This window comes from Amblyomma mixtum, chromosome 10, assembly GCF_055824585.1.
Source record: "Amblyomma mixtum isolate Tamu chromosome 10, ASM5582458v1, whole genome shotgun sequence".
Classification (NCBI taxonomy): Eukaryota; Metazoa; Arthropoda; class Arachnida; order Ixodida; family Ixodidae; genus Amblyomma; species Amblyomma mixtum.
In genome coordinates this window covers 164870252-164892295 of record NC_143021.1, presented here as the reverse complement: position 1 = coordinate 164892295, position 22044 = coordinate 164870252, and the positions used below count along the sequence as shown (strand labels likewise).

The 22044-nt window shown below is 46.4% G+C and overlaps 1 pseudogene; it reads left to right on the top strand.

Moving 5' to 3' along the window:
* The first annotated feature begins 13862 nt into the window (after positions 1-13862).
* LOC149327616 (uncharacterized) lies at positions 13863-20478 on the top strand (annotated as a pseudogene).
* The last annotated feature ends 1566 nt before the right edge of the window (positions 20479-22044 follow it).

Here is a 22044-nt window from a genome sequence, read left to right as displayed (position 1 = left end):
CTGTGGCAGTGCCATCCACGCCCCAGGCTGAGACAGCGAAAGCTGCTCTGCCAACTACAAGCCAGGGAGTGCCGGCCCACAAGTCAGCATCCCGCAGGACTTCCCCCCGTCGGGGGAGGCCTGACACCCACACACCCGCGGCTTCTTCGCGGTCGTCCAGCACCTCTTCCGAGGTGATGGACCAAACTCCCAGCCCGCCTGCTCTACAGCGGCGGAACAGCTCTCTTGAGCGAAAAAAAGGCAGGGCTACCATAACGGCCCCAGAACATAAGTAAACCTCTCGTTGCTCCTACCCCAAAACATAAACATGGCTTTTCTAGTTCAGTGGAACTGTAGAGGAATATTGAGAAATTACGATGACATAAAAAACATTTTAGGGTCAATGTCACCCGTAGCCTTATGTCTCCAGGAAACCAATCTAGGTCCGCAACATATGAACATCCTGAAGCATTATAAAACTTTTAGACGAGATCGTGAGCAGGCAAATAGACTCTCTGGAGGCGTCGCGATTATCGAACAAAGCGGCATTCCTGCTCGAGAAATAAAACTCAGAACAAAACTTGAAGCCGTTGCGGTCAGTGTCGTCAGCCATAAAACAATTTCTCTCTGTTCTGTATATATTCCTCCACATTCTACATTAACAGTCCACGATTTACAAGAACATATCAATGAACTTCCAGAACCGTATCTAGTAGTTGGGGACTTTAACGCTCACTCCCCCTTTTGGGGAAGCGAGCACTGTGACTCTAGGGGTCAAATAATCGAAGATTTTATCCTCACAAACAATGTATGTCTTTTAAATACAGGAAAAGCCACCTACTGCTCCCCTGCCTCGGGGAAAATGACCTTTTTAGATTTGTCTTTTAGCTCACCTTCTGTTTTTAATGATTTTCAATGGGATGTCATTGACAACCCATATGGCAGCGACCACCTCCCTATACTAATCACTTTAACATCCCCACCGGAAATAATCCCCACAAGGCCACGGCGCTGGAAGCTTCACCTCGCCGACTGGTCACTTTTTAGAGCAAAGGCAAATTTAGAAAATATACTTTTAGATAATCTCTCCATCGACCAGATAAATGAAAAGTTCACTAATTGTATCATAACTGCCGCACTCACAGCTATTCCACAGTCGTCAGGAGTGGTGCAACAAAATCATAAAATATGGTGGACAAAAGAGTGCAAGGAAGCAAAAAAACTACAAAACAGAGCTTGGGGTAAATTTCGCCGGTATCCGACACATGAAAATCTCGTTAATTTTAAGAAGGCAAGAGCCAAATCTCGGTACGTCCGTCGGAGTGCCGAGAAAGCATCATGGCAGAGTTATGTTTCATCCATTAACAGTCAGATGACATCTAAAAAAATGTGGGAGCAGGTTCGCAAATTAAATGGAAACTTTTCACCCTTCGCAATTCCTTTTTTAACAACACCCGGCACACAAACAAGCATAGAGGAACAGGCAGACATACTAGGGGAACATTTCGCTGCAGTTTCAAGTTCATCTCACTATACACAGTCTTTTTTAAAATACAAAAATACAGCTGAAAAACAGAGGCTCCCAACAAGTGGAGGCACAAATGAAAAATACAATTGTCTAATTACCCTCCAAGAAATCAATAAAGTACTATCTGCCGGCAAAAAAACTGCTCCAGGACCCGACGAAATACACTATGAAATGCTTGCGCATCTTTCCGAGCCAGCCGTGGACGCACTTTTAAGATTCTTTAACACAATATTCATGTCTGGGAAAATACCGGAAGTCTGGAAGAAAGCTATTATTGTACCGCTTCTTAAGCCTAGTAAACCCCCAACTTCTCCTAGCAGTTATAGACCCATAGCCCTGACCAGTTGCCTTGCCAAATCCTTCGAAAGTGTCCTAAATATAAGACTAACCTTTGTTCTTCAATCTGGTGAACTTCTTGATATCCATCAGTGTGGATTTAAAAAGGGATGCTGCACTACAGACCACCTAGTCCGCCTTGAAAATACTGTCAGAGAAGCTTTTATACACAAGCAACGCTGTCTTAGCGTCTTTTTTGATTTAGAAAAAGCATATGATACTACCTGGAGGTTCGGGATCCTCCAGGACTTAGCTGAACTTGGCATCCGTGGCAGAATGCTGAACTCCATTAAAGACTTTTTAGCTAACCGTTCATTTAATGTCCGTCTAGGCTCAACCCTTTCAAGGGATTTTATTCAGGAAAATGGAGTGCCTCAAGGGTGTATTTTAAGCACAACTCTTTTTATTGTAAAAATGAATTCTCTTAACAAAATTATACCAAGGTCCATAACATATTCAGTCTATGTTGACGATCTTCAGATAGCGTGCACATCTTCCAATATATCTACATGTGAAAGACAAGTACAACTTACAATCAACAAACTGGCAACATGGGCAGAAAAGAATGGTTTCCAGTTCTCACCACAGAAAACAGTAGCCTTACTTTTTTCACTCAAACGAGGCTTGCACACAGATCCCACATTACACCTAAACCAAACCACACTGCCTTTAAAAAAGGAACACAAATTTCTAGGCATCACCTTCGATAAAAAGCTTAATTTCCTGCCTCACATAAACGCACTAAAGAAGAAAGCGTCGCTATCACTGAACATACTTAAAGTCCTTTCACGCAAACACTGGGGTTCTGATCGGGTATGCCTTCTACAGAGTTATCGCTCTGTAGTACGTTCCGTTTTAGATTATGGCTGCATAGTGTATGGATCAGCAAGGCCGTCGTACTTGAAGCGACTGGACCCTGTGCACAATATAGGTTTGCGTCTTTCAACTGGTGCTTACAGGACATCACCCATAAAAAGCCTTTACGTAGAAACAAATGAACCACCACTTGCAGACAGACGAACAATGCTCACATACTCATACATTTTAAAGATCCGTTCCCAGCCTAAACACATCTGTTACCCACTCGTTACAAAGTGTCCATCTCGAACACTATTTACCAACAAACCTCTAGCAATCAGACCACTCCTTCTCCGCTTTGAAGAGAAATGCCAAGAACTAGACATAATGAACATATTACCTAATATTGCCCGCAAACCTGATCCACTCCCGCCTTGGTACTGCCTACCATCTGTGTGCGACTTCACATTAACACAATTTCGGAAAAAACATACACCACATGAACAGATATTACAAGAATATTTAGCACTCAACGAAAAATACGGAGAATACGAAGCATTTTATACTGATGGATCAAAATCGACGCATTACGTGGGAAGTGCTGTAGTTCAGAATAATTGGGAAAAAATAGTACGACTACCTGAGTGTGCATCCATTTTCACCGCCGAGTGTTACGCAGTCTTGCTGGCTGTAGAAAAAATAATAAATGAGAACATTCAGAACAGTATCATTTACACTGATTCTCTGAGCATACTAACCTCACTTCACCATAGCAATGCAGTGATGCCACTAATCGGGGATATCATACATAACATAACGAGCGCCACAATACAGGGACAAGACATAAAATTTTGCTGGGTTCCCAGCCACATTGGAATCGCTGGCAATGAGAAAGCAGATGAATGTGCTGGAAAAGCTCGCAACAAAGAAATAAAGAAAGTGAACATTCCCTACAAAGATGGCATGAAGTTAGTACAGTTTAAGCTCAGAGATAAATGGCAGTCTGAATGAAATATTGAAGGTAATAATAAGCTCCACTTAGTAAAACCATTTATAGAAGAATGGAAGTCATGCTCCCACCAAGAACGTTTCATCGAAGTTATTTTATGCCGCCTCCGTATTGGACACACACATCTCACACACAACTTCCTACTTACAAAAGAAGACAAACCTGTTTGTGAAAAGTGCGGAGATGATCTAACAATAAACCACATATTATTCTCATGTACAGAACTTGAATCACTAAGGAAAAAAGATTTTACTACCTTTTACAAAGAACACATTCCTTTTCATCCAGCATTGATTTTAGGCGAAGATGCACTTGTCGTATACCCTGTGTTTTTAGCTTTTTAAGGGAAGCCAGTATTCTTCATCAACTCTAATTTACTCACCCTGTTCTTCACTGCATACAGTTATACACCTCAGCCACTTTCTCAATCATGAGAAGGAGGCTGAGGTCTTTTTCTGAGTTGTTGGGAGCCTCGAAATCCTTGCCGAGCCAAGGATGTCTGCGGAGGTAACCCAACCTTTAAAAGTTGCTCTATCAGACATTTTTAAAATTCTTGTCTTTTATCAGCTAGTTAGTAAAATAACTTTTAGGCCCTTTACACCAACGTTTTCATCCACTTTGTTTTCAAACTCTGCTCAAGCATATTTTTTCCATACCTTTTTCTTGGCGCATGATAGCCTTAGCTGCTTATGCGCCAATAAACCCAACACAAACACAAACATTGTAACTTGCACTTTTCTATTTTGCCTTATATCTTGTTATCTTTCATGCTATTGTGCTGATTGCCTTAATTTTTGTACGTATTATAGTATAATACGTAATGAGAATGTGTTGTTTCTATCCCTTTTTTTTACTGTCACGAATGCAAAGTGTATCTCTTAAGTTTCTTATTGTATCTTTCATGTGTTAAGGTATCAACTTGTTTTTGTTTTCTTGCACGTTCGCTACTGCCCTGTAATGGTCCCTTGGGCCTTTGTCAAGCTATGTGCACAGCTTTTAACCCAAGGGTGACTAGCCAGATTTTTCTGCTGACTAAACTGCTTTCATTGATTGATGGATTGAATGATTGAATAACTCATTAATTGATCGATTGACTGATTGATTGATTGATTGGTTGATTGATTGATTGATTGATTGATTGATGGATTGATTGATTGATTGATTGATTGATTGATTGATTGATTGATTGATTGATTGATTGATTGATTGATTGATTGATTGATTGATTGATTGATTGATTGATTGATTGATTGATTGATTGATTGATTGATTGATGCGTACAACGAAGAAAGCTAGGTCGTTACAGCGAGAAAGGTCCTGGGAAAGATGGGCCCGGTGAAAAGAAGCCCAAACTTGGGACAAATGCGGCGGCTGTTTAGTGCCCCAAACGACCGGCAATAGCGCATGACGTCAGATGAATTAGCGATGTTCTCCTTCGTGATTAAGAGATGATTCAGGTCGTTGTGGTTGTTGCGGCTCTTAGCCTTTCAAAAGATAGCACATACCGACACTGAGGATCGCCCAAAATAAAAGAAGGCTGGAGAGCAACATCGGTGCATTCAACCTCAATTAAGGCATCTATCGAAAAGGGATAAGAGTTTGGATGGAAAAGAGAGAGAGGAAAGGGAATAATTGATTAAATCAACATGTAATAAGGCGTCGTAAGGACAATATTGTAACATTTAGCCAGACAGTCGAAGAGATTCCAGCAAGAAATTTTGCAGAGCGGCACAACCAGACCTGTGGCAGAACCCAGGTGTGGTGGCGCCGAATGATAGCATGAGTGGGCTGCTCAAACTAAGGCCAACATGCTGCAAGGTCTCCTCCAGCAATTCTCTTCTCAAAAAGGTGAAATGGCGACAATGAAGCCAAAAATGATCGATAGATTGCGGCTCTCGGTAAAATTCACAGAGGGGAGATAGCGCCAAACCAGACCTGTATAGAAATTTAGAGGAGAGACAGGAGTAGTATTAAAAGACCATTATTCTACCATAATTTACAGGTCGAGCATGTCGACCGATCGGCGAACCAGAAGTCACGGTTCTTCCTCCCGACATCAGCGCCAAGCTAGTCGAGCCAGGTAGTGATGAATAGAGAATGGGGGGGGGGGGGGTAGTAACCCGACTGCTGAGCAGCCGGGCAATATAAGAGGCAATGGGCCAGGTCCGGTAGATGCAGGGGCAGTTGGGACAGGAAGGTTCCAATCGATAGCGATAGAGAAAGAGCCAGGACGGGGTGATGACTGCATTCATCTGGATGTGCCGAATAAGACGAGCCTCCGGCACCGTGAGTGATGGACGTGGGGAAGGGTAAATGTGCTTGTGGAGGCGGAGCTCGAGGTAGACCTCTTTTATGGTGCGCCGAAGGGTGAGTCTCCTACCGTCCTCCGAGGGCGTGGGCCAGGGGATCAACGGTGCCCGGAAAAGTGTGTCGCGGGCGAGCTGATGGGCCAGCTCATTGTCGCCAATGCCTGAATGCCCATGGATCCAGCGGAAGAAAACGATTGAAGTCTGCAGTGCAGAGACCGCTTGTTCGACGTCCCGTTCGAGAGAAGGGGTTAGGGTGGGTTTCTGTATGTGGTGTATAGTGGTTTATGAGTCTGAATAAACTGTGTACTCTTGGAGAGAGGGAAGGAGGGCAAATTACTGGAGGGCATGCGCAATGGCGAGGATCTAGAAGGGCAATGGGTCTGGAACGCATAGATACGGCCCGCTGGTGTGGGTTTCAGGAGCAGGGAGGCGGGGATGGTACTGGGCGTAGCCGCGGTACCTCGAGGAGCCACGAAAGTGAGATCCGTGTAGGCTACACCGTGGATACAAAAGAGAGGGGAATGGTGCGGCGTGGCCGCATGACGACGGCCGGTGTGCAGGACGAAGGGCATGTTGGTCGGAAGGGGGAGGATACGAAGATTGGGAGCCGGGGTGAGGATAGGAGAGGTAAGCGGGGAGATTGGAATGGGCGAGATACCCGCTTAATCAATAACCACTGACCATGAATGGTAAGGGAAAGCCGGGCAAGCTGCGAGCCACGATGGAGAGTGAGAAGAGAACAGAGAGGATGGAACATGCCTCTGGCGAAGATCTTAGCGGTAGAAGTAGTGGTAGTGAGGTTGAGAGCTGCCTTGTAGAGGCCTACAAGGGCAGTCTCGAGGACGTAAAGTTCAGTCTGAGTGAAGGAAGCGTAGGATGCAAAGTAGAACACCTTGTTGAGGCCCAGCGCGTGGGAAACTCGGCCCGCATGAGCCTCGTGGAGACCTGAATATGACTGAAAACGCGTCGCAGGAGGTGAGTTACTGAGTGGCAGGTGGTGACAGCGCGGTGGAGGGCTTCCACACTCTTGGCCGCATACAAATGGAAGCCAACAACTTTGAACTGCGTGACGACAGGAATGGGACAGCCAGAAAGGTGGAGAGAGACGAAGTGGTTGTGTGACCGCTGGTATGAGGAATGGTTGAGAAGGAGAAGCTCAGATTTCTCAGAAGCAGGAGAGAGGCCAGCGGTGGCGAACAAGGAGTCGATGAGACCTAGGAAACGTTGCAGGGTGCCCTGTACGTGACCGGGAGAGCCAGACGAACACCAGAAAGTGATGTCAGCGGCGTAGAATATGATGAAGGCCGGGAATTTCAGCTAGCTGGGAGCTCTAGAGGGGACATAGCGAGATTGAAAATGGTAGGACCGAGAACAGCACCTTGAGGAGTGCCCCCGGTGAGGTTGTGTGGGTCGAACAGATAGGTATCTACTCAAACGCGAGCCACACGTTTAAAGGGGAATGAGCGGATATAAGACTGCATGCGGGAGCCACAGTCTAAGGAGGCGAGTTGAGAAAGGATGTGGTCGTCCTTGCGAAGGCATTGCGAACATCGACGGTCACAAGTGCGTGAATTTGAGGGAGGGTAGGTGAAGGGAAGGTGTTCTGGAGAACCAGAAACATGTCCTCAGAGCAAGCCGATGAGAGAATGGCGAAGTCAGTGAAGAGGCGAGTCAGTGCCATTCGCTGAAGGGTCTTACCGACGCACGATGTCAGGGAGATCGAGCGGAGGATAGAAAGAGAGGGAGGTTTGCCCGGTTTTAGAATCATAGAAATGAGGGAGGAAGTTCATGAGCTCGTCACGCAGTCGCTGTGCCAGGCCTCATTGCAGGTTTGAAGAAGGAATTCTTTGGCGCCGACAGGAAGGTTACGAAGTGTGGTGTATGTAATGCCATCCTCACGGGGAGCCGAGCGTGTAGCATTAGCAGCCAGAGCCCATTCATCCTCCCGGAGAGTGAAGGAGTGATCCAGATTGAGATTAGGTCCACCCGATCACACCGGGCAGAAAGGTGCCAGAGTGGCGGGAGGTAGAGACAGGCGAGCTTATCAAAAATATCGGAGGGAGTCCCCTGAGTAAAGGGGTTTAGCTAGAGTGGGAGCAAGGGTCGGCTTAGTGCCAAGGAGGGATTTAAAGAGAGACCATGCGTATCGCGAGTGCAATACAGAGTCAAGGCCATCACAAAGAGCACTCCAACGAGTGTGCTCGAGGGAGGTGCAGTGGGCGACGATCTCGGCCCGCAGAGCAGTGATCCGGGAGGAAAGTTGGGCATTGTGTGGTTGGGAGCGAAAGGAGCGTTGAAGACGTTTACGTCGACGCCATCAACGGCGAAGGTGAGGATCTGGGTCTAGGGATTGGGCGACGAGATCAAACGCGACGGCTACTGGACGTGAGCGCTGGAGCGATGCTCGACGTTTAGTAGTCGTTGGACTGAAAGGAATAGGAGGCGAAATTACTGCGAAAGGCGTGCCAATTTGTGTGAATGACCGGATGACATCGAGGAATGTAGGAAAGAGAGGTTGTAATATGGATGAGAAAGTGTCACTGAGAAGAGTTTCGGCTGTCACCTGCCAGTGAAAGGAAAGTGAACCCCGAAAGAAAGTAAGGTCGGGTGTCTTGGGGCGCTCTGAGGATGTGCCCGCTCGAGTAGGGGAGCCAGGAGTATTAAGAAGTGTGAGGTGGCGTTCCCTGGGCTAGACAATGGAGGAGGCGGCCGGGTTTGAGGGTAGGCCCAGAGTGTGTGAGGTGCACTAAACTCACCACCAGGGAGAACATGGCAGGCAGAAGGAAGACAGTGAAGGAACTTGCTCAGGGCAGAGAAGAAAGAGGAAGTGACAGGGAAGTTGTAGAAATACAAAAGGGGCGAGTGAGATACGGGAAGAAGGGTGGTAATAGACCACACCAACTAAATATTCAAGAAGGGTGGAGGGGATGCCAAGTGGCTCGACGAGCACGTCACTGCGTACATAAATAGACGCAAGTGGTGTGGCCGGAGTGGCATAGTAGGCGCTGTAGCCTCGGAGAGTGCGGGCCGTCCGAGTCTCCTGCAGAAAGAAAATGGAGCAGGCAGGGGCGGGTGAGTAGATACTGGTGCAGGGGGGCCTTATTATGGCAAACATTTTGGCAGTTCCACTGCACAATCTCGAGGGCCTCGCGAAACGCCATTATGATAGTGCATAGGTAGAAGCTCGTGAGCGCGCGCGTTCCTCCTTTTCGGCCTGGGGCAGTGACTCATGCACGGAGTGGAGCATAGAATTGAAGGATTCCAATTGCTTTGATTGTGCTTAGAGGGTGGTAAGAATCTGGAGAAGTCTCTAGCTGAACCAAGCGAGTGTGGTGTGCCTGTGTGGTGGTTTCGACAAGATCAGCCAAAGGGGGGACCTGGGCGGTGGAGGAGGCAGTGGTGAACGTGATAGGGATATAAATGGTGGCGCAACCGCTTCAGAGACACCTTAAGCTGTCGAGATCGACAAACTTTCCTGCTCCAGAGGTAACGCAGTTGTTGATTTTCTGGCAATATTGAAAGCTCTGTCTTGCGCGCTTATTAACGCACTTCGCCGAAACATCGTACGGTCTAGTCGGGGTGACAGGCAACACGGAGCCGCTTAGGGAAGTTATTGCGAAGTAATCAGCGATCTGATTTACTGTCACACTGCTCTGACCAGATCAGCATATTAAACGAACAAGGCTCAAACGCGAAGGAAGGAGGGATAAAGTGTGCTTAAAGAGAGACAGTCGACATGCATTGAGAGAGACGAACACAAAGATAAAAACTCGGCAGTGACTGCCACTGCAGTAATTGGGGACCTATCTTGCGTAGAGCAAGTACTAGTGGCAGAAATTCCACTTGAAACATAGGGGTGAAATTCGGAAGTGGCAGTGAAGAGATCACGTCTAACTGCGGACAGAAAATTCCCACACTTGCCTTTTCATTGCACTGCGAGGCGCCGGTTGCTAGTGGAATATTTGTAGGCAGGGACCTTAACTAATCTTCTGATAGTCCGTTTAGAATACTGGATGTAAAAGGCTTGCATTTTAAAGAAAATGGTTTATTGGGGTTTAACGTCCCAAAGCAACTCAGGCTATGAGGGACGCCGTAGTGAAGGGGTCCGGAAATTTCGACCCCCCGGGGATCTTTAACGTGCACTGACATCGCACAGTACACGATCCTCTAGAATTTCGCCTTCATCGAAACTGAGCCGCCGCAGCCGGCATCGAACCCGCGGGAAGAAAACGGCGCCGAGAACAAAGTGCACACACGACCAACTGCTTAGCTCTGCAAATATGTTATCAATTGCACCTTTAAAGGCTCAAGTATTCTTTGCACAAACACAACCCGTTGGGTAGGAAAACGAGGTCAGTGGGCACCAAAAACGGATGTGGGCAGGCAACAGAAAAGGCTTTGCGAACGTTATTCATGGATTCTGAGGCAAGTCAGTACAGTTAGAATGTGAAGTCGAGATAAGAGAGGGGGAGTGTGGGCTCCACACTGGTAGCCGCAAATTTGGAGAGGTCAAGGCACATCCACTTCCCTCTCTGAAAGGGTGAGAGGACAAAGTTCATGAGCAGCCAAGCCTGAAAATAACACATTCAAATACTGAAATGGACCTCACACATTATGTAAGCCAATAATAGCGCATCTCTGCGCATGCCGTACTGGTGACTGCCCAACTTACGTAACATGCCCACAGCACGAGCCCCTTTCAGCACAATATGGTCAGTGCTTGGCTGCCAGGTGAGCTGGTCGTCATAAATGATGCCTACAATTGTTAGGATTGAACCTGAGGTATTGGTTGTAATTTACATATAAGAGAGGCCACAACATATCATGTAGAGGAAAACGAAGGCCGGCGCACTTGTTAACATTGAACGTCAGGTGTAAGGTACTCAACCAGCGCCCAAGAGTACCAAAATATGATTGTAACTATCATAGAGGGAAGGAATATCAGGCAGAGCCGTTAAAAACGCAATGTCGTCCGCATAGGCGTAAGTGCGAACATGGCGATGGAGAGGAATGAAGCTCAGCACAAAATTAAAGAGCACACCAGAAAGGACAGCTCCTTGCGGTACACCACTCGTTTGTTTGTACGTCTCGGAATGAACCCTAATATGGACACAGAATTCCCTGTTATAGCGAAATGCTTATATCCAAGCAACCACCATATGCCGCTGTTGGCGGCATATCATGGCCCTGTACTGACTACAATCTGTCACGCAGGTTTAGTGCATCGCTTGCCTTCGGTGACCCCTCAAAATCAAGATTGTCCTGATTAAGATCGAAGCAAGTATCTCATCACCCGCCAAGGCGCATCAAGATGTGTCAGCGAATTCGAGGGGGCCGTTCTCATCAGCGCGGCTTGGTTGGCTTTCGCAAAGGGCGCTCTCTCGGCCTTCAAAAGCCACAGAATCCGGACAGTCGTTGCAGTTGGCGGCATATCATGGCCATGTACTGACCACTCTCTGTCACGCAGGTGAGCGTTTAGAGCCGTTGTGTTACTTTTTTTACTAGATTTCTGCCGCCAACTACAAACCTTGTAGTGCTTTATCATGTTCGAGGGAGAGTGTGCTCATTGCTTAAAGCTCTTTGATGGTGATTGTAGATATTTGAAATGCTGTAGTTGTGCTAGCTACTATCATCTGGGTCAGGACTGTTCTGGGGTTACAGGTACTGCCTGCTCCTCGATGAGAGCAAAACGTGATAAATGGCGGTGCAAGCAGTGCCGCGTCGGTACTTCTTCTCAGGCAGATTCCGCCAGCACATCTGTGCAATTGGCTGCTATCAACGAAAGGCTTGAGGTATTGCAGTCGATCAAAAATCTTGTAGACTCTATTTTCACGTTAGACCTAAAATTGGAACCTGTAGTCGAAACTCTGAATATTGGGGTGAATGAAGTTCAGTCCTCTCTTGATAGTCTTTCTAAAAACTATGACTCTCTTCAGGCTCGTTCTCTGGGTCGAGATGAGACAATTTATGCGTTGACCACTCAAGTGCAGCCCCTAGAAACGTGTGTCACTTCACAGGCCTCAGCTATCTTGAAACTACAATCTGATTTAAATGAATCTGAACAATGCAGGAGGTTTTCCAACCTAGAGGTTCATCGCCTTCCCACAAACCAGAAAGACAGCTTGATGGAAATCCTGAAGGATTTGAATGTTGAGCTTGCAATTAATTCCTTCTCACCAGATCAGGTGGTGGCTGTGCATAGGCTTGCCCCTCGTAAGAATGGTCCTGCTCCCGTTCTGGTAAGATTTTCAGCAGTCAGCATTCGAGATAAGTGGCTGCATGCTCGGTCCACAGTCCGATCGTTGGATCAAAGCAATGAACACTCATAGTTGTTATTCTCCGAGAACCTTTCAAAAAGCAACAGAAAATTTTTTGGGCTTACCGCACTGTAGCCAAGGCATAAGCCTACGATTTTGTGTGGATTAGGAACGGTCACATTTACTTGTGCAACAAGGAAGGGGAGCCATCCATTCGTGTTAGGCAATTGTCGGACTTATCTGAGTTGACTTACGCTATTTTAATCGCCTCTTTTCTTCTCATGTCTTGTGGTCTGCTTTCATTTTATGATTTTTCCGCTTTTCGTGACGCATTCCTCACTACTACTGAAGGTTGTTTCACTGTTCTTCATGTGAACATTAGAAGCCTAGAGAAGCACTGGGACGAATTTTGCTTTGTAGTAAGTGTAATAAATGATTCAGGTGACGCTTTCGTTATGACTGAGATTAACATTTCACACAACCATTGGCAGCAATTTTTTATTTTGGGACACACTAACTTTTTCTTTACTCGCGACTCAGGGCTAGGGGTGGTATAGCGATTTTTGGTAACAACAGCTGGGTTTCGACGACTACTGGGGCCGTATTGCGGAACTGTCAAAAACTTTGTCAAACGTTATTGGCAGTGACGTCGAAATGACGAAATCATGTGACGTCGACGCTTGACGCAAAATTGGCGCAACGAGGAATCAGCCAATTACAGCAAAGCGGCGCCCCGGAAGCATTTGTCTGCACGACGAGGGATCGTCGCTAATTTTTCGCTAAAAGAGTAAAGAAATGCAGAAGGATAAAAATAATTATTATTTTATTTTGCCAGAAAATTATGTTTAAAGTTGTAAAATATTAAGCAATACAAGAAGCGTACGAAGTTGGGCTATTAAATTCGCTGGTGGGTAACTTTCGCTGCCGCGGGGGTGCGATGACGGCGGTAAAAAACGTCAACGAGCCGCTTTGCACGAAAACAGCTGTTTTATGCCTTGATATCGTTTTTTGCGCGGCTTTAAAATTAAGGTACTGTGCGGATGAACTAAGAGCGGAGAAAAACGTGAATGAAGACAGTGAAGGCTATGTGTCTGCTGAGCAAACTTGCAGGGAGCGGTTGGTACGAAATCGGCCAAAACTGTTTGAGGTAAGCCTGTGTTGCTTACGATTAATGGCAAAAGTGTCAAAGGGTGGAGTGCTGCAATATCTAATGTGTGGTTGTCTGTCTGTATTCTCATGGGAAGTAGAAGACGACCATGAACTGCGATTTGTGGGAAAAAATAAATGTTGTGCGCTCGCATATGCGTGTTTTGTTTATATGTATAGCTGCGGCAAAGAGATGACTGAGTAACGAAAACGACCGCGGGAACAAACAAGGAACAGCACAACGGTTAGGCGGACAGCAGAAAGTACATTTCCTGACCCTGTTTGTTTCCGGACTGATGCCTACATGCTCGCATTAAAGCGATAGTCGCGAAAAATAATGCTTGGAATACAGCACGCATACGCTCCCTCTCGTAAAGCGACTACCCTGACCCCAAGCTGTGTAGTCTGCACTATTGCCTGTTTGCAGAAAGAACTCCCCGCTATTCCCCGCGGAAGTTGTGTGATATCTCTGAAAGAATAGGCGGGAAATCTAGTCTGCGATGGCGCCGAAGAGACCCCGCATGTCCGCTGCCCAATCAGAGATGCTGCTCGATTTTTTGGAGCAGCATACCTTCTTGGCGCGGGCCTCGACGGAGCTAACGAATTCTATGACCGCGGCCCGCAAAACGCGTGCTCTGGGATGAGCTTGCGGAGAACCTCAACCGCTTGGTTCCGAATGTCAAGACTGCCGAACACTGGCGGCAGTCTTGGCGGCAAATGTGCTGCCCCACAAGGGCGGAGCTGGCGAGTGTGCGGGCCGGCCAAGGGTGAGCCTGTCAACAGTGTTGGTCTATGGAATGCCGCAGTAACGTGTCTCTTCTTATTCGGTTGCAGGGGCACCGGAGGTGGCAAGCTGCCTGGCTCTGCGGGCCGCATCATGCAAATCCTGGGTGGGCCACTGGCAAGGGCGTGGGGAAAGCCTATTTCCCCATTGCCTGGCGGCTGGTGCGTTTGCAGTGTTGTTGGGACACGGCACTGCTCACGACATGCCTCGCCACTCACCGTTCCTGCTATTCCAGGTTGGTTATTACGAGTGTTCTTGTTACCGCGATGATGATGTCTGTCTTGTAGCAGTGTCGTGGCCACCCCATATTCTGAAACGTTTCCGCTCGGCGGCAGTGTACATTTGGCGCATTTTGGTCCTGGGTGGGGACGTTGAAACAAACCCAGGCCCTATGACGAAGGGCCAAGAGGAAAAGCTAGAACTGGTATATGAAACTGTTCAAAGGCTTGAGATGAACCACACGAATATCCTCGAAAGCGTTAACAAGATTCTTACAATTCATATTGGCTTGCAAAATGAAATGAAGACTTTAAACGATCGTGTGCATGAACTTGCACTTAAAATCGAGTCTATACCAGTTCTTCAAAGTGACTTACAGTCTTTAGCTACCCGTGTGAAGGAACTGGAACTTAAAAACAGTCAGTGCCTACCACAGTATCTGCCACGAGTTGTACACACGATGTATCCAACATTCAAGTAAAACTTGACGACCTGGAAAATCGTTCCCGCCGGTCTAACATTCTTTTTTATGGTGTTCAGGACACTGATGAGTCTGAAACTTGGGAAGACTCTGAGCGTCTTGTGAACGAATTCTGTTCTAGCAAACTTGGTATCACGTTGTCTTCCTTAGCCCGTGCTCACCGCATAGGCCGTTTTTCTCAGGAAAAAAAGAGACCCATTATTGCAAAGCTGTTCAACGAAAAAGAAGTCGAAACGCTTATGAGTAAGGGCTATAAACTTAAAAATACCGATTTCAGCATTTCACGTGATTACTGGAAAACGGTTCGTGAGAAACGCAGCCAACTGTGGAAGTATGCCAAATCAGTAAAAAAAGAAGGTGACAAGGTTCGTTTGTCTTTTGATAAACTGCTTATCAATGGTGTCTCGTATTTCTGGGATGATCAAACCAGTAGCGCAGTGCGCGTGTCCCTTGCCTGACGCATCCCTTCCAGTTCTCGTAAAGTGGCTGGCAAACCACCCGTGCGGCCAAACGCGCAGCGTTGCTCCAATTACGATGTCAGTTTTCTGTACACTAACATAAGGAGTGTTCTTTCTAAAAACGTAGCTCTTTCTTCTTTAATTGATTCATGCTGCTCCTCAGTCATCGCGCTTACCGAGACTTGGTTAAATGACATGGTTCCTGATGATGTCGTTTTCGCCTGTGGCTCCGAATTCAACATATTTCGTTGTGACCGCACGGGCCGTAGAGGTGGCGGTGTCCTTCTGGCTGTCAATAAAGTGCTCACTGTTGTGCCTATCGAGGTCACGTCGTACATAGAATCGGTATGGGTTCGGTTGAGTTGTGGTCCCACGGTCGCCATCATTGGCGTCATTTACCGCCCTCCGGACATGAATTCTTCATTCGCAAGTCAGTTTTCTAATTTACTAAGCGATCTTACTTGTCGTTTCCCGAATTCAAGCTTACTTTTACTTGGTGACTTTAACTTTCCGGCTATCAACTGGTCGTCATTAACAGCTCCTGCCAATGATCCCGAAGCTCAGGCTTTCCTCCAGTCCTGTCTAGATTTCTCTTTGGAACAACTTATTTCTGAACCTACGCGTCGTTCCGCCACTACAGCCAATATTCTCGATCTTATCTTGACAAGTGATCCTTACCTTTGCTCCAACATTGCGCTCCTAGAAGGCCTTTCCGACCACTCCATAATCACGGGTAACCTGAATTTTGTGCCCCATAAAAAGGTAACTCGTACTAAACAAATAAGGTGCTACAACCGAGCAAACTTCGGCGAAATCAACGCTCAGTTGTCAGTCTTTGCTGATCATTTTCTTCGCGATTTTTCGTCACGCTCCGTGGAAACGAACTGGAACCTGTTCAGCGTGAAACTTGCTACTCTCATTGACAGATTCATACCCGTCATCAGTATCCCTTGCACTAACACAGCGCCTTGGTTTAATAGGCATCTACGTCGCCTTAATAACAAGAAAAAGCGCCTTTACAGACAAGCCGACAAGAACAGACACTCCGAATCTTGGCAACGGTACAAACTATGTGATAAGGAATATCAGTCTGAGCTGATATCTGCACGTAGGCACTTCTTCACACACGATCTACCGGCAATGCTAACAAACAATCCACGGAAGTTCTGGCAGATAATAAACCCCGCTAATCATCCTGACATTACTCTTACCAACGCGGAAGGCAGCAGTGTTCCAGTGGCCGAATGCGCCGAACTTTTCAATAACGCATTCACATCCGTTTTTACCCGTGAAGATCTCCCTCTACCTCCTATTTCTGTCAGCACTTCTAATACATCAATGTCCGAAATATTTATCAGTGAGACCGGTATCTTATCCTTACTAGGGAAGCTTAAAACAACATCAGCATCAGATCACCTTGGCTTTAATAACAAAATACTCAAAAATTCATCTGATGGTATTCATCGCATCTTGTCCGCTATTTTTTCACAATCTCTATCATCAGGCGTGATTCCGCTGGACTGGCGCCTAGCTAAAGTTGTGCCAATTTTCAAGTCTGGCGATCGTACCTCACCACTAAATTACCGACCCATTTCATTAACTAGCACTGTTTGCAAACTTCTTGAACACGTAATTCACTCGCAGGTAATTAACTATCTTGAAGAACCTAACATTATCTTTAAATATCAACATGGGTTCCGTAAAGGCTACTCATGCGAAACGCAACTTGCCGGATTCATTCAAGACATACATTCATCGATTGATGCTGGCATTCAAGTAAACTCCATATTTCTTGATTTTTCTAAAGCTTTCGACAGAGTACCTCACAACCGGTTATTAATGAAACTAGCACTGCTGAATATTCACCCTTTTGTTATTGCATGGGTTAAAGATTTTCTCTTTTCCAGGTCTCAATTTACAACTGTCAATAACCACAATTCGTCTTTCAGCCAAGTACACTCTGGCGTCCCACAGGGAAGTGTGCTTGGCCCCTTACTTTTCCTAATTTTTATCAACGATTTACCAGATTCCATTTCATCCCATATCAGACTTTTTGCTGATGATTGTGTAATTTATCGCAAAATTTTTTCTAACACCGATTGCCAATCCCTTCAATCTGACCTGGATTCAGTAACAGCATGGTGCTCAACCTGGCTTATGCAACTTAATCATTCAAAAATAAATTGATGTCTTTTACTTACCGAAAGTCTCGAATTCAAACAGCATACTCCTTAAATAATAGCTCACTCGAGCTAGTCACCACGTATAAGTACTTAGGACTTCACCTTCATTCAGACTTAGCATGGAACCACCATATTAACCTTATGCTTGCATCTGCTAATCGGTCATTAGGTCTCTTAAAACATAACCTAAAGCATGCTCCTCCTCACATCCGTGCTCATGCCTATACCACTCTAATTCGACCTAAAATTGAATATGCCTCGGCTATTTGGGACCCTTACCAATCTTACCTAATAAATAACATTGAATCATTGCAGAACCGCGCCGTTCGTTTTATTTACTCCGATTATTCACGTAACACCAGCGTAACAGCCTTAAAGAAACGCGCAGGTCTCCAGGATTTATGTCTCCGCCGTAAAATTGCACGACTATCACTTTTTCATAAACTTTATCATCATCCATCACTTCATAACGACTTTTTTTCTTTGCCTCCTTCGATTTTTGACCGCCGCGATCATCCCTTTAAAGTTAGACGTTTCACGTGCAGAACATTTATCTATGCGCATTCATTCTTACCACGCACAATATCTGACTGGAACACTCTGCCTTCATATATCGCAACCACCACTGATCCTGATAAATATTTTAAACTTATATCTTCAATAACTACTGCTTAACTCTTCGCATACATTGTTATTTTATTTGTTCATGGCTTCCTTTTTTGCAGGGTTTGTTACTAAAAAGATTCATTGTATTAGTGTTCTGTTTGTATAGTTTTAATCCTGCACTAATCTTCGTTCTTTGCCGCGCTGCCATTCTTTTGATTCTTTTGCTTACTTATATGTCATGCAAAGTGTCTTATTTGTGCTTTTTTTTATTCTTTTGCTTGTCATCCAAAGTGTCTTATTTGTGCTTTTGTTGTTTGTTTTATATTTGTGGTTTTTGTTTTTTTATTCTGTTCAATTGCCTGTGCCCCCCCCCCTATGTAATACCCTCTCGAGGGCCTTTAGGGGTATTATGTATGTATGTATGTATGTAATAGAATCGTAGTGAGGTTATCAACGTTTCCACAGTTTCCTGCTTGGTGGTAATGAGGGATTCTTTACTGTTTCACAAAGTCGTGTGCTGTGAACAATGTACCATCGAGATGAACTTCGGGATATGCATGTGTAAACGTGCGACGGTTTGCCTTCTCGTAGGCCCAGCCTCCTGCAGCAGCAGCAGCTCCAGCGCCACCACAACCCCCAGCAGCACAAGCAGCAGCAGCAGCAGCACCACCACCACCAACACCATCACCACCGCCACCACCGCCACCCTCCGCCACCCTCCGCCGCTACCACCCGCTGCAGCATCAGCAGCAGCAGCACCACCACCACCACTGCCGCCTCCACTGCTGTCTCCAATGTCAGTGGGTAGGTAAACCATTTCATCGATCACCTGTATGGCTAGTAAGTTGTGCGCAATGTTAGCGGCATGTGCGGGGTTTGAATATCGTGGGAGAGATGAGCCGGAGGTAGAAGAAGTTAAATCCTATGCAAAGGGTTTGAGTAGTTAGAATACAGAAAATGGAGGTTGCATATGCAGTTTCCACATTTGATAGTGGTGTTTTGTTCTGTTCCTAGGGATCTGTTAGTTATCGTAGCACCACAAATAAAGCAGCCGTTCATTTTACTATGGTGCACTGCACACTTTGGTGCAACTGTCCACTGATCAGTTGTGCTGTAATGCTTTCATACAGGCGACAGCACCAGCAGCGTCGACAGTGTGCTACTGGGGGACCTCCTTGCTGAGGAGCTGAGCGAAGAAGCCGGTGAGTCAGCCTGCCAATATGTATCCTCTTTAGCACCCGGGTTGGAAACTGCTCGGCCTAATATGATTTACAGAGAAATATGTATAATCAAAATCATCCAACAGTGGTCGCAAAACTCTCTTGTACATCAGGCACTGGAGCTTGTGCAAGTTTTGTCCTCTTGCAGTGGGGACTGTGATGGCACCCATTGCTGTACTCAATGCGCATAGCGTATATGTTACTACAATGGCACGTTCACTGACAGCGTATGCATGTGTATAGGCCTGTTCGTGTGTATTCATGTCCATAGTTCTCTCAAACATTGTACAGATCAGTTTGTTTATTCTACAGTGCACCGCATTGAGTAATATGTGCATGTTCCCCTCTGACAGCCCCCCAGAAGCCAGAGCCGGGGCCAAGCACTGGGAGAAGGCGCCCGCCTCGCAACAGTAGGCGGGCGGAGGAAGATGCCGTGGAGCAGCTGCTGCTGGAAACTCGGCGTAGCGGTGACCTGGCGCGTGCGCGAAACCGCCAGGACGCCCAGATCCAACAGCGGCTGCTCAACACCCTGGAAAGGCTTATTGAGAGCAACAATCAGGTATGTGCAGACAAAATGTTCGGATTTTTGCACAGAAATATAACATAATGCATGGGTATTCGATTTTGACAATGACTGATTGTTGTGCGCACGGCCATGCCTTGACTCCCTGGCAGCGCTGCAACACTCTGCCGCATTCCACTCAAAGGTGAAGCTTAAGAAACCACCAAATTTTTTTTACGTTTCGCGTCATTATTTTGCATAGTACGTACCCTTGACACATGGCTTCCAGAGCCTGGCGTTCTGTCGCTGCCATATGTAACGCACGCGTATGGGACTTGGCCGCACCATGTTTACCGTTGAAGTGAAACCAGCCTCTTCAATCACTCGGGGTAGTGCAGTTCAAGCTCCTTTCCTTTGCAGATGCAGACAGCAGGGGCTGCAGCAATCGCTGTGCAAACTGCCGCCATGACGGATGTGGCAGCTGCAATGCGACAGGCGGCAAGCGCACTGCAGCAGGCAGCAGCGTCCACGCAGCAGATGGCAGCTGCTGTTGCGGAGTCGCGGGGACAGGACTCGGCCCAACAGCAGCTGCTTGCAGAGTGTGTCGGGCTACTGACCCTGCTTGTCCGCAACCGCACACAGTCACCGGATGCATGTGCCTAAATTCTTTTTTCGTCTTGTGTCTTTTTCATCTTGTGACCTACACACATTGTATGCTTTTAATTCTTTTTGTTTCCCGCTAGTGCCAGGCGCAGAAACAGCACGTGTATTCTCACTTTTTCTTCCAAGCTTTAGGCAGGTGCAGAAGCTGGTCTCAATCCCCTTTAGTTGCGTTCTGCCATGTGCTCAAACTGCGCTATGTATTCGCGTTTCTTTATTTCCTACCGTGTGCCTGGTGTTAAAGCTGTTATGCATGCAACCATGTTGTTCGAAGGTAATTTTCCCTGCCTTTTTCTTCTGTCACGCGTACACTTCATGAGTGTACATGCAACTGTTATGTTCGCATTTCGATTTATAGGTATCGGCATAGGTATAGGCATCGCAGAAATTGGAGGCAATGCACGGCTGCAAAGCTACAGGGTGAGGGGATCGATGAAACCTCCACCAAGTGTTGTGCAGGACGTCCTTCAAGGCGCTGCGACGCGAACGACTAGCGGCACAGTCCCGGTACAAACCGGAGGCAGTGATCAGTACAGCACACGCACGAGCGTCGGCACGGTTTTCCTCGTCGTCGTCGTATTCTTTAAGCGCCAGCCGCCGTGAGTTCGGGAGCAGAAAGACTGTCTTACAACAAGAATCTGTTGTTGTTCTTTTTATGGGGCTTAACATGTCGTAGCAACATGTTGCGTATGCATGCTGATGTGCGCTGCCATCACTCGGTACACTAGTGCACTCTGAATTTTTATATATGCAAACACACCTGTCATAGGCAGGATGCAGCCATGCAACAATCATTTAACTGAAGTAGTTACATGCCTTTATGCTGTATCATCCCTTATATGCAAATGTTTTTTTTTGCATTGTTCATGCTATAACATCTGTGATAGGCAAACGTTGTTTGCCTTGTTCCTGCTGCATCATCTGTGATATGTAGATGTTTTTCCATTGCTCATGCTGCAGTATCTGCGACACGCATATGCAGGTATTTTTTTCATTGTTCGTGCTACAGCATCTGTGATATGTAAATGTGTTTTGCATTTTTCATGCTGCATCAGCTGTAATATTTAAATATGTTTCTTCTGTGTTCATGCGGCATCATCTGTGGATGTTTTTCCATTCAGGTTTTTGTGGTCCTGCTAAATCTATTATGACGACTGTCCCATGCAACAGTAGCCCATTGTTCTAGTCGTGTTTCATTTTTTGGCACAGTGATGTGCGAATGTGTCTTTTCAGCTTGTGCAGCATGTGTCAGACTTATGATACTTACAACTGTCCAACTGTTCTTTTCTGTCGTATCTGTGTGGCACAAGTTGCGCATCACGAGGCACTACTGAATGCGTTACATCTGTGCCAATTGTATTGTATGCAGTACACGCACTGCTTCAAGGTCGAAATGGGTACCATGCTGTGTCTAACTGGTGAAATGTGCACGTTGAATACATGCGATGCAAAACAGTGTGTGTGTGGTCTTTCTCTTCCAAACAACACCAAGAGCATTTGTTCCCTTGTTCACCAAAACACGTCATTTATGCAGTGCCACACACATGAATACACGCAGTGGTGAACACA